At 44.8% G+C, this 10,395-nt stretch overlaps 1 protein-coding gene and 1 pseudogene across 1 annotated transcript in view; both read left to right on the top strand.

The window, feature by feature from the left end:
• The window catches only part of LOC102753043, a 161,037-nt pseudogene extending 152,089 nt beyond the window's left edge, over positions 1 to 8,948 (top strand).
• The window catches only part of CSGALNACT1 (chondroitin sulfate N-acetylgalactosaminyltransferase 1), a 199,605-nt gene that overhangs the window by 34,121 nt on the left and 155,089 nt on the right, over positions 1 to 10,395 (top strand). The gene's annotated exons all lie outside the window — the stretch shown is intronic.

The raw sequence follows: 10,395 nt of genomic DNA, 5'->3' as shown, positions 1-10,395 counted from the left end.
GCATGCCCCCCTCTGGGGAGCAAACCCACAACCAGGGCATGTGCCCTGACCAGAAATCCAACTGGGACCTCCTGGCTCCTAGGTCAACACTCAACTGCTGAGCCACACTGGCCGGGATATCATGGAAAATTTTTGATCCCAGTTACAAAATATAAGGAGTGCTCCCCAAAAGTGGCCTGGCAGAATCACAGAGTTGGAAGGAGTCTTAGAATTTGACTAGTCCAAACCCTTAATTTTACCAAAGAGGAAACAGATTTAAGGAGAAATGGCTTGCCCAAGTTTACAGTCACGGGCAAAATCAAGTCTGTTGATGTGTGGCCATTTCTGTTCTTGCTCTACCTGCCTGTAATCCCCCACCTTCCAACATCACTTCATTAACGACCTTCTCTGCTGCTACCAAGCAAAAGATCAGCCTTCAGACTAGTAAATGCAGTTGTTTGATGCAGAGTTTTTTTAAAAGTCATCAGAGGTCTGAGTCAGCAAATAATGATCTATAGCATCGATCCCGTCATCCCCTGTGTCTAGCAGAGGGAGAGAAGTTTACTTTCAAGAGCTCAAACTAGGTTTATATCCTAGGCCCACCCCTGAGATGGGAATGACACTAAGCAAGTATTTAACCTCTTTGAACTTCAATATCATCATTTTAAAAATGGAGGATCATAATAGTACCCATCTCTTGGGTTCCTTAGGTGAGGATTGAATCAGCTAGTCAGTTAGATTGGGGTCTGGTGTATAGTAAGTCCTCAATAAATGCTAGCTAGCTATTGTTATTATTACTATGAGGATAGTTAGAACTATTTCTGTCAAAAATTGTAAGGCAATAAGAAAAATATTTTTTAAGGGAGAGATTAGTGCTCAGAAACACTTTACTGGGATTGGAAAACCTGAACTTCCAGCAATCAGAAATCTTTTATGGGACTATTGTAGCTTTTCCTCCTGTAGCTTTACATCCAATGGCTATCTTAATTACCCCCAAATTTCAACTGTTATTTAAAAATTTTTTCCTGATTTTAGTCTCTCTACTCAATAATTTTTATAGCTTTGTTGAGGTATAATTGATATAAAATAAACTCAGTATACAAAACAATTTGATTAGTTTTGATATACACATGAAACCACCACCAAAATCAAGACAATGAACACATGTATCACCAGGAAAATTTCATGTCCCTTTTGGGAATCTTGCCATCCTACCCCTTCTGGTCCCTCCTGGCCCCTCCCAACCCTCCACTCCCATTCATAGGCAAAACTGATTTGCTAGAATTTATATAAATGAAATCATACAGTATGCTTGCTATTTGTCTGTCTTCTTTCACTTAGCATAATTACCCATCCATGTTGACCTGTGTACAAATAGTTCATTTCTTTTTATTGCTCAGTACTCCCAAACTGGCCATAGTATGGAGTGAAAATAATTTTTAAATAATTAAAAATATTTATTGATTAAATATCTGTTTCCTGTTCTTCCCCCTCCCCCTATTTCATTGTTAATCCGAATACATAGTAAAGAATATACAGCAATTGTAGGTCCCCTGAGAATAACACCCACTTATATCCCATATGCATATTTTTAAAATGGTGTCTATAAGCAATATTACTATTTATTTGAATGTTGAGATTAAATTTTTTCTGTCTTGTTGGCTCTCAGTATAAAGAAAGCATCCTTCCATTGGCTTCATCCAATGAATTGACTCAAATGCAATTGCATAAATATTTACACATAGTTTTCATTTTCATGGTGAAATATTTATTCTGTTCAGTCCTTTTTTGAAATTGTAGACAGTGTGTTCCCAATTCCCTCTCAGCTGGAGCATAACATGAAATAAACTAAAAAATTGATACAGCAAAAGTAATACATTTGCAAGATAATGAGAGATCATTTGGGAAGCAAGTCCATTTTTGTAATGATTTTTTTGCCAACATCATAGTATCTTTCAACTATTGTCATTCCTGCATCTGGGAAGGAAGAGGATAAAAGTTCCCATTCAAAATGCCCGTTCAAGTTTGGTGAAAGATTTAATTTCTTCATCTATCACCATGTCACCAGCCCTGTGAATACTATAGATCACGCCTCAGTGCCAGAAGTACGGAGACTTGGCGGTGTAGAGGGTAGCATTTAGCCAGAGGTAATCATAAAGAAGACAGAGAAAACGTTATCCCTTCTGCATCTCAAACTTGTGTCCCGGGCAATTGTCCTGAGTGCGCTCTACCCAAGCAGCCTGGGAATGCAGGAGTTGAAAAATAGCCCGTAATGGAGATGTATAGACTGACCTTAAAGATGCTGCAAGGATTCTAGTGGCAATAGATTTTTATGGAGGACAATAAAAAGTAAGTGCAGTTTCTGTATTGGAAGATAACTTGGAGATTATTTGGTCCACACTTTTATGTTGCAGGTGACTTGCCCAAGGTCAAACAATAACTCACTGGCAGAACTGGGACTCGATCTGGTATTTATGAACCACACACTTGTGCCCTTCCTTGTTGCTACTTCTGTTCGGTTGGGGCTGGTCTGTTGGTGTGTAGGTGTTGGAATACATGATTTGTTCTTGTTGAGCTGCCCCATGTAAAGGCGCCTTTTGCCTGGGACATTGTATCCTTGATGAGCTGTTCTTGAGATTTTGTCTTCTTTGGGGGTGAGTTTACTTTGAATGGAAAGTTGTGCATGCTTGATTCTACCAGCCAGCTATGTGTCAGAAAGACCATGACAAGATGTAACACTTGTTTAATGGATAAGCTCATGGTTTTGATTGTCAAATGATTCCTATCATCAAGTAGTCTGGTAAAATCTTTCTACTCAGAAAAGACATAATTTTAATTCTTATAAGAGCTTGTACTATTTTTAAGCTCCCCTTTCCAAGTCTTAACATCTAAAGCTAAATGCTGTAACATAGCCCATCTGTAACATATCTTCTCACACACAGGGATTCTCAGTGGGGGTGGGAAGACAACGGATAAAGATATTTTCTTTTACTGAAATCACTGATTTAGTCCAACGCCTTTATTTTTCAGATCTGGAAGTGGAGACTCAGAAGTTATAGGCTTGTCTAAAGCCTTATAGTAAAGCATTTAAGATGATGTCTTAGTCAGTTTGGGCTGCTATAACAAAACACCATGAACTGGGTAGTAGCACAAATTTATTCCTCACAGTTCTGGAAACTGGAAATCCAAGATGATGGTGTGAGCGTGGCTGGGTTCTGGTGAGAGCCCTCTTCTGGGTTGCAGACAGCTGACATGCCTTTGTATCCTCACATGGAGGAAAAAGGACTAGCTAGCCCTCTGGCCTCTTCTTCCAAGGACACTATTCCCACTCATGGGGCCTCCACCCTCATGACAGAATTAGATCCCACAGACCCTGCCCTCCAAATATCATCACATTGGGTCTAGAATTTCAACATATGAGTTTGGAGGGGACACAGTCAGTCCACAACAGATGAACACCCAATATCTTGTTCTGCACAGGATTATCTGTAGCAAATATCTCTGAAACACTGTTCATGCCTCATTAGCGTCTGTGATGATACCTAGCATGTGTCAAGCAGCTGCAATGCCTAATAGGAGCAGGGCTGGCCAGAAGAATTTATTGGGAGAGGGTATCTCATAAACTGAACAATTGCATGTGAGTGTAACTGTGACACTGTAGAAGGTACTGGGAAACAGCTTTCTTTTATGGAGGTGCATCAATTGTCTGTATCTTAACTGATTTAGGAGAACAATTGGGTTATTGGTCTCACGACCAATGGCAAACAGAGCAATTTAGTTTCTCTTCAAGAGAGTAGATATTGCTCTGTTCCTCTCCAATCCAAATCAGACTGTCTTTCTTTATGCTCTAACAGCATGTAATTTGTATTTAGCAGGTGAGTCATTTCCTCCTTCATCATGGTAGTGGTTCCCATGTTGATAATGTGGAGATGATTCAAAGAGGAAACTTACAGGAACAACCCCACCCCCCGCATTGCCTAGCTTGGGAGGCACTGGATAAATCTTTGGAGTATAAGGAAAAATTAATTGGTACCCTTAAAGGCAATAAATCCATACATTTTAAAAGAGACTTCATATAATTTAGTAGTAAGATAATTTTGTTCATAGTCTTGATAGTTCTGCTAATAGTATCTGAGATTATCCCCATTCACCAGAGTAAGAAATTGAAGGGAAGAAGTAATAGTTACCTGCACTGGAAGGATTAGGAATGAGAAACAGATATCTTCTCGTTTGGTCTGCTTCTGTACACATGAGACCAGGACACAGAGACCCTGTTTTTCATTTCACAGAATAACAGAGAACAACATTTTGGGGGAAGAATGCATGGCTTTTAAAGTTAGTTGTGCCCTAAAACCTCCTATTTTCAGTAACATTATTTAATGTGGAAGGAACGTGGTCAAGAATATAGTAACGTGTGATTTGTAATGTGTAGCATCGGAGAGCACTTTCTTTTCAGAAACATATTCTTGAGAAAGATAATTTTGGAAGTTGGCTACACAGTTCCTGACCCCAATCCTGCTGTCTTCCAGTGCCATAACAAAGAGGACGCCATTGATTTATACAAATAAAAAAACATTACCATCAAGATTTAAAAGCACACATGTTATTATCTACATGTGCACAGAGAAAATCTCACGAGGCAGCTTCAGTTGGCAGACACATATCTAGTCTCTTAGTGCTTTCATTTATTCTTTGAGGCACACTGATGATGAAAGGCTTTTTAGTCTTCCCTCCTTATTTTTCACATTTCAGGAATCAATGTGTCTCACATATGGTTTAGATTAAGCCTTGGAACTTAGAAGGCACCTGGATGGGTATTGTCGCACCATTGGGCCAATTGTGTTTTTGAAGTTCCTCGGAGATGAAAATGCTGGGAGCCTTCCCTTATTAATTGCACATTGAGTAGAACCGGTTCCTAGACTGTTCAACTGTTCTTGATCTCAGTGTCCTCATTTTCAGCTGCTCTTTTCAATAGTTGACTTTTGGTAGTCTTCTTTTAGCATGATGACAGCTGACTTATTCATGGAGTGCTGCTAATAGATGTATGACAAACTCTGTTGCTGTGGGGTGGGTGCCGCAGATTTCCTGACCTTTAGAATCCCAACTGGGACTTTTCCAAAACCCAAAGATGTGAAGTTTCCATGGACATTCTCCAAGTCACTCTCATGCACATCTTGCTTTCTCTTGCTACTATAACTCGTAGTTTTACTATAACTAAAACTCAGAAGCTCCTCTATCATCCTCACTCTCTGGGCCAGTCTCTCGAGAACACGTTGGGCATCAGATGACGGGAGAGGGGACCTCAGACCTGGATACAAGTATTTAGACTGAGGAAAGGTTACTGAGAACTATTTTTTTTTTGAATTGGACAAAGCAAGGTACTATATCTACTCTGTGTACCATCCGTTGCTTTGCCGGATGTAGTTTGCATTTTTAGCACATCCTTATTGTCTATTTCTTTGATACTCAGGAAGACTTGACCAAGAGTGTGCTTTTGTCACTGTGATTTCTTATGAAGAATGAGGGATTCAGGAGATTGGGGAGGGTCTGTGTCCCCACGGCCTCAGTGGCAGTCTCTGCCAAGTTACCACGTTAAAGAAGCGAGCACCTACCTCTGTTAGGGAATCACACACGAGGACTAGCACCTGTAGATAAGACAGTGTTGCATAATAAAGTAAAAGCTTGTTTTCCTTTTTCTTTTTAGAGTTTAGGATTATTTATTTACTAGAGGCCCGGTGCATGGATTTGTGCACTGGTGGGGTCCCTCAGCCTGGCCTGTGCCCTCTCACAATCGAGGACCCCTCAGGGGATATTAGACTGCCAGTTTTGGCCCGATCCCCAGAGGCCTGCAGGAATCAGCCAAAACCCGCAGTCTGACATCTCCTGAGGGATGTAGTATTGGGCCAAGCAGCAGGCAGTCAGGGGGGAGCCCAAGCCCTGGAACTGCACTGCTCCTGCTCATCCCGCCCCACTGCGCCTGCTGCCACCACTGCCTGCTGCTGCGGAGTCAGGAGAGGCTCGCTCCGCCTCAGGTGCGCTCACTAGCCATGAGCTAGGTGGTGCTCCCACTGTGGGAGTGCACTGACCACCAGGGGGCAGCTCCTGCATTAAGCGTCTGTGTTGAGCGTCTGCGTTGGTGGTCAGTGCACATCATAGTGACCGGTCATGGTCGCATAGGCTTTTATATAGATTTATTTATCTTCATTTGTTGACATTATTACAGATGTAATTACATTTTTACAGATGTAATTACATTTGTCCCTCACAAATGTAATTATTACAGATCTGTAATAATTACATTATTACAGATGTAATTACATTTGTCCCTCATTGACTCTCCACCCTATACCCCCCTTTCTCATGCCTTCACCACACTATTATCTGTGTCTGTGAGCTATGCATATATGCATATAAGTTCCCCAATTAATCTCTCCCCACCTACACCCCACCACCCCCCACCTTCCCTCTGAGATTCTTCAGTCTGTTCCATGCTTCTGTGTCTCTGGGTCTATTTTGTTCATGAGCTTACATTAGATTCCACATACGAGTGAAATCATGTGATACTTTGCTTTCTATGACTGGTTTATTTAGCTTAGCATAATGCTCTCCAGGTCCCTCCATGCTGTCTCAAAGGATAAGAGATCCTTCTTTTTTATGGCTGCGTAGTATTCCATAGTATAAATGTACCACAGCTTTGTTATCCACTCATCTATTGATGAGAGCTTAGGTTTTGAAGTCAGAAAAATCCCAGTTTTACCATATAGTAGTTGGGAAGGTTTCCTAACACCTTTGAGCCTCACGTTCCTCATTTGTAAAATGTGACTATTAATGCGTGTATCCATAACATTGTTCTGGGGGTCAAATCAGTTCATATGTAATGCAGCTAGCACCATGTATGGAACATGATAGGTGTGCAGTTGAGGTTTCTTCCCTTTCTTCTAATGGGGGATGTGTCCAGTTGAATACACCCACGTGTCCTTAGCATGTGGCTCACCTTCAGGAATCCTCCCACAGTGATCTCTAAGGGAGTCCTGTCACTGGTTCTGCCTTCCTGTCTTCTTCCTTTTTCCATTTCTACCTTGAGATGACGACCTTCTTGGGGAACATGATGTGTGTAACTGCTAAGGAGACCATGTACTTCCCAGAGCCAAGGATCAAACTTTAATAAGTTCTTTAGTAGGAAAAGAGGGAGGAGCTGAGCCATCCTGTGGCTCTTCACCTGCAGTTCAGCATTCCTAGGACCAGACTCTTGGAGGCTGTATGAATGTAAACGACAGTGTGTAGATGAAAAACTAAACCTTTCTCTTCAAGTTTTTGGTGTGAGAAGAACAAATTAGATTATTAATAATCATGTGGAGGTATGAGCTGAAAGTCTACTTAGTTTCACTATTAAAACAAGAGTGGTTTGGACGAGCAGCTTTTTGGCTTCTTTTAGAATCTCTGTCTGGTTCAGCCTTCTCGCCTCCACTCCAGCTTCCACCAGGTCCACAAGGACGACCCAGAAGACCTACAAGGTGTCCACCTCTGGACCCTGGGCCTTTAGCAGCTGCTCGTACTCCAGTGCACCGGGCACTCGCATCAGCTCCCCGTCTGTCCTTTTCCTGTGTGGGCAGCAGCTACCGAGGTGGCCTGGGCACCAGCATGAGTCTGGCCGGGGGTTACGGTGGGCTGGGGGTACGGGGAGCATCACAGCTGTCCAAGTGAACCAGAGCCTGCTAAACCCCCTGAAGCTGGAGGTGGACCCCCACATCCAGGCCGTGCGCAACTAGGAGAAGGAGCAAATCGAGACCATCAACAAGTTTGCTTTCTTCATCGATAAGGTGCGGAGCCTGGAGCAGCAGAATAAGATTCTGGAGACCCAATGGAACCTCCTGCAGCAGCAGAGGACGACTCTCAGTAACATGGACAACATGTTCGAAAGCTACATCAACAACCTTCGGCGGCAGCTGGACACGTGGGTCAGGAGAAACTGAGGCTGGAAGCAGAGTTTGGCAACATGCAGGGACTGGTGGAGGACTTGGAGAATAAGTACGAGGAGGAGATCAGCAAGTGCACAGAGACGGAGAATGAATTTGTCCTCATCAAGAAGGATGTGGATGAAGCTCACATGAACAAGGTAGAGCTGGAGTCCCGCCTGGAAGAGCTGACCAATGAGATCAACTTCTACAGGCAGCTGTATGGAGAGGAGATTCGTGAACTGCAGTCCCAGATCTCCGACCCATCTGTGGTTCTGTCCATGGACAACAACCACTCCCTGGACCTCAGTGGCATCATCGCTGAGGTCAAGGAGCAGTACGAGGACATCGCCAACCGCAGCCAGGCTGAGACCATGTACCAGATCAAGTATGAGGAGCTGCAGACGTTGGCTGGGAAGCACGGGGATGACCTGCACCACACGAAGACTGAGATTTCTGAGATGACCTGGAACATCAGCCAACTCCAGGCTGAGATCGAGGGCCTCAGAGGCCAGAGGGCTTCCCTGGAGGCTGCCATCGCTGATGCCGAGCAGCGTGGGGACCTGGCCATCAAGGATGCTCAGTCCAAGGTGGCTGAGCTGGAGGCCGCTCTGAGAAACGCCAAGCGGGACATGGCCCGGCAGCTGCACGAGTACCAGGAGCTCATGAACGTCAAGCTGGCCCTGGACGTGGAGATCGCCACCTACCGCAAGCTGCTGGAGGGCGCGGAGAACCCGCTGGAATCTGGGATGCAGAACATGAGCACCCATACCAAGACCACTAGTGGCTACTCGGATGGGCCAAGGACCCCATCCATGGGAACCTCAACTATGGCCTGGGCTTCCAGGCCAACTTGGGCTCTGGCGGGAGCTCTGGCTGCTTCAGCCGCACCAGCTCCTCCAAGACTGTGGTTGTGAAGAAGATTGAGACCCGCGATGGGAAGCTGGTGTCTGAGTCATCTGATGTCCTTCCCAAGTGAATGATGACTGCGGACCCTCCTGTCCTCCAAGCCTTGGGAAAGGAGCTGTGCCCGGAAGCTGCGGGCCCAGGAAGCCTCCCTGAGGCTCAGCCCCAGTCCTTGGCTCACCCTTGGGGTGGGGGAGTTTACTGCCTGGGGACTGCCTCTTTCCCGTGCCCCCAGCTAAGAGCCAAATCAAGTGTTGTTTTTTTTTCCTCCCCCAAATAAAGTCTCAAATGGCTCTGCCAACTCTAAAAAGAAAGAAAGAAAGGAAGAAAGAAAGAAAAGAGAGAAAGAAAGAAAGAAAGAAAGAAAGAAAGAAAGAAAGAAAGAAAGAAAGAAAGAAAGAAAGAAAAAGAAAACAAACAAGAGTGATTTGGAATAATGGGGATTTCACCCCGCTTTTATTTAGATGGCAAAGAAAATTTATTAAGGATATCAAGAAAGACCATGCTGGCGACTTAGCCTCCAAAGCTGCCCCCTGCCTGCTAAAGAGGGACAAGAAAATTTAAGTGGCTGAGCATAAGACGAGGAGATGGAAAGCCAAGTTATAAACTCATTTCAACTCTTGGCCTGCAGGCTCTGGGGTAACATTTGTTGTCAAGGATGGAAAACAACTCAGATGCGGCTCCATGTGATTATTCTACTTTGGCATTGCTGCCTTTCTGCCAACTACAATTCCATGTAGACATAGATTAATTAGCCAGGCGGGAGGAGGCAAGTGCGCTCTGGGAGATCAAAGCCAGAAGGGGCAGGGCTGCAGCTGCAGCCTGTAGAGGGCGCTGCCAGGGGGGCCGGAGAGAACCCACTTGGGCCGACCCACTGGAACAGGAAACCCACAACATACTGGGGGCAGTGTGTAGATACCCGTGGACTCCAAACCTCTATAGCAATGCGCCTCATTCTCCTGCTGACCTTGTTAATGGCAGTGCCTCAGAGAAAACCTTCAGACTGAGGTGACGGAAGACACAAAAATGTGACAGGTCAGCTTCAGCCTCCAGGAGGTTGTCCCCATGAAGAAAGGGCAGTGGCTGCAGGCCTGAGTGGGTTAAGTCTCTCCCTTTGGCCTTGTGTCAACATGCTGCGCCTTTTTTAATTCTTGCAGTAAAACGGGCACAATAGTTCTTTTTTTCGCTATTACTTGAAGTAGAAAGACAGGTGAGATAAAATCTGAAAACTCTTGGGAAAGACGGGCTCTGCGGTAATTAATTGAAGATAGCATGATTAACACATTGACCAGGAGGGCGCAATCCCTTTTCCAGGGTATTTCCCTTGCTGTTGCTTCCAGAGTGCCTCGCTTGTTATCTCTTTTCCATCTGTTTTTTATCTTCCTTGACACATCTATGTCCTCCAGTGGAATTCCTTCGAGGCCGGACTGCTGTGGGGGCACGTGGTGTGGCCGAATCTCTCCTGCCTCATTCTGCTGGGAAGACGGCGAGGGCGTTTGGCCCGGGGCTGGCGGGCGGGGTTGGGGCTGCTGTCCGCTGCCCGGGGGGGCCGGCG

This window comes from Myotis davidii, unplaced genomic scaffold, assembly GCF_000327345.1.
Source record: "Myotis davidii unplaced genomic scaffold, ASM32734v1 scaffold93, whole genome shotgun sequence".
Classification (NCBI taxonomy): Eukaryota; Metazoa; Chordata; class Mammalia; order Chiroptera; family Vespertilionidae; genus Myotis; species Myotis davidii.
This window is presented reverse-complemented; position numbering and strand designations above follow the sequence as displayed.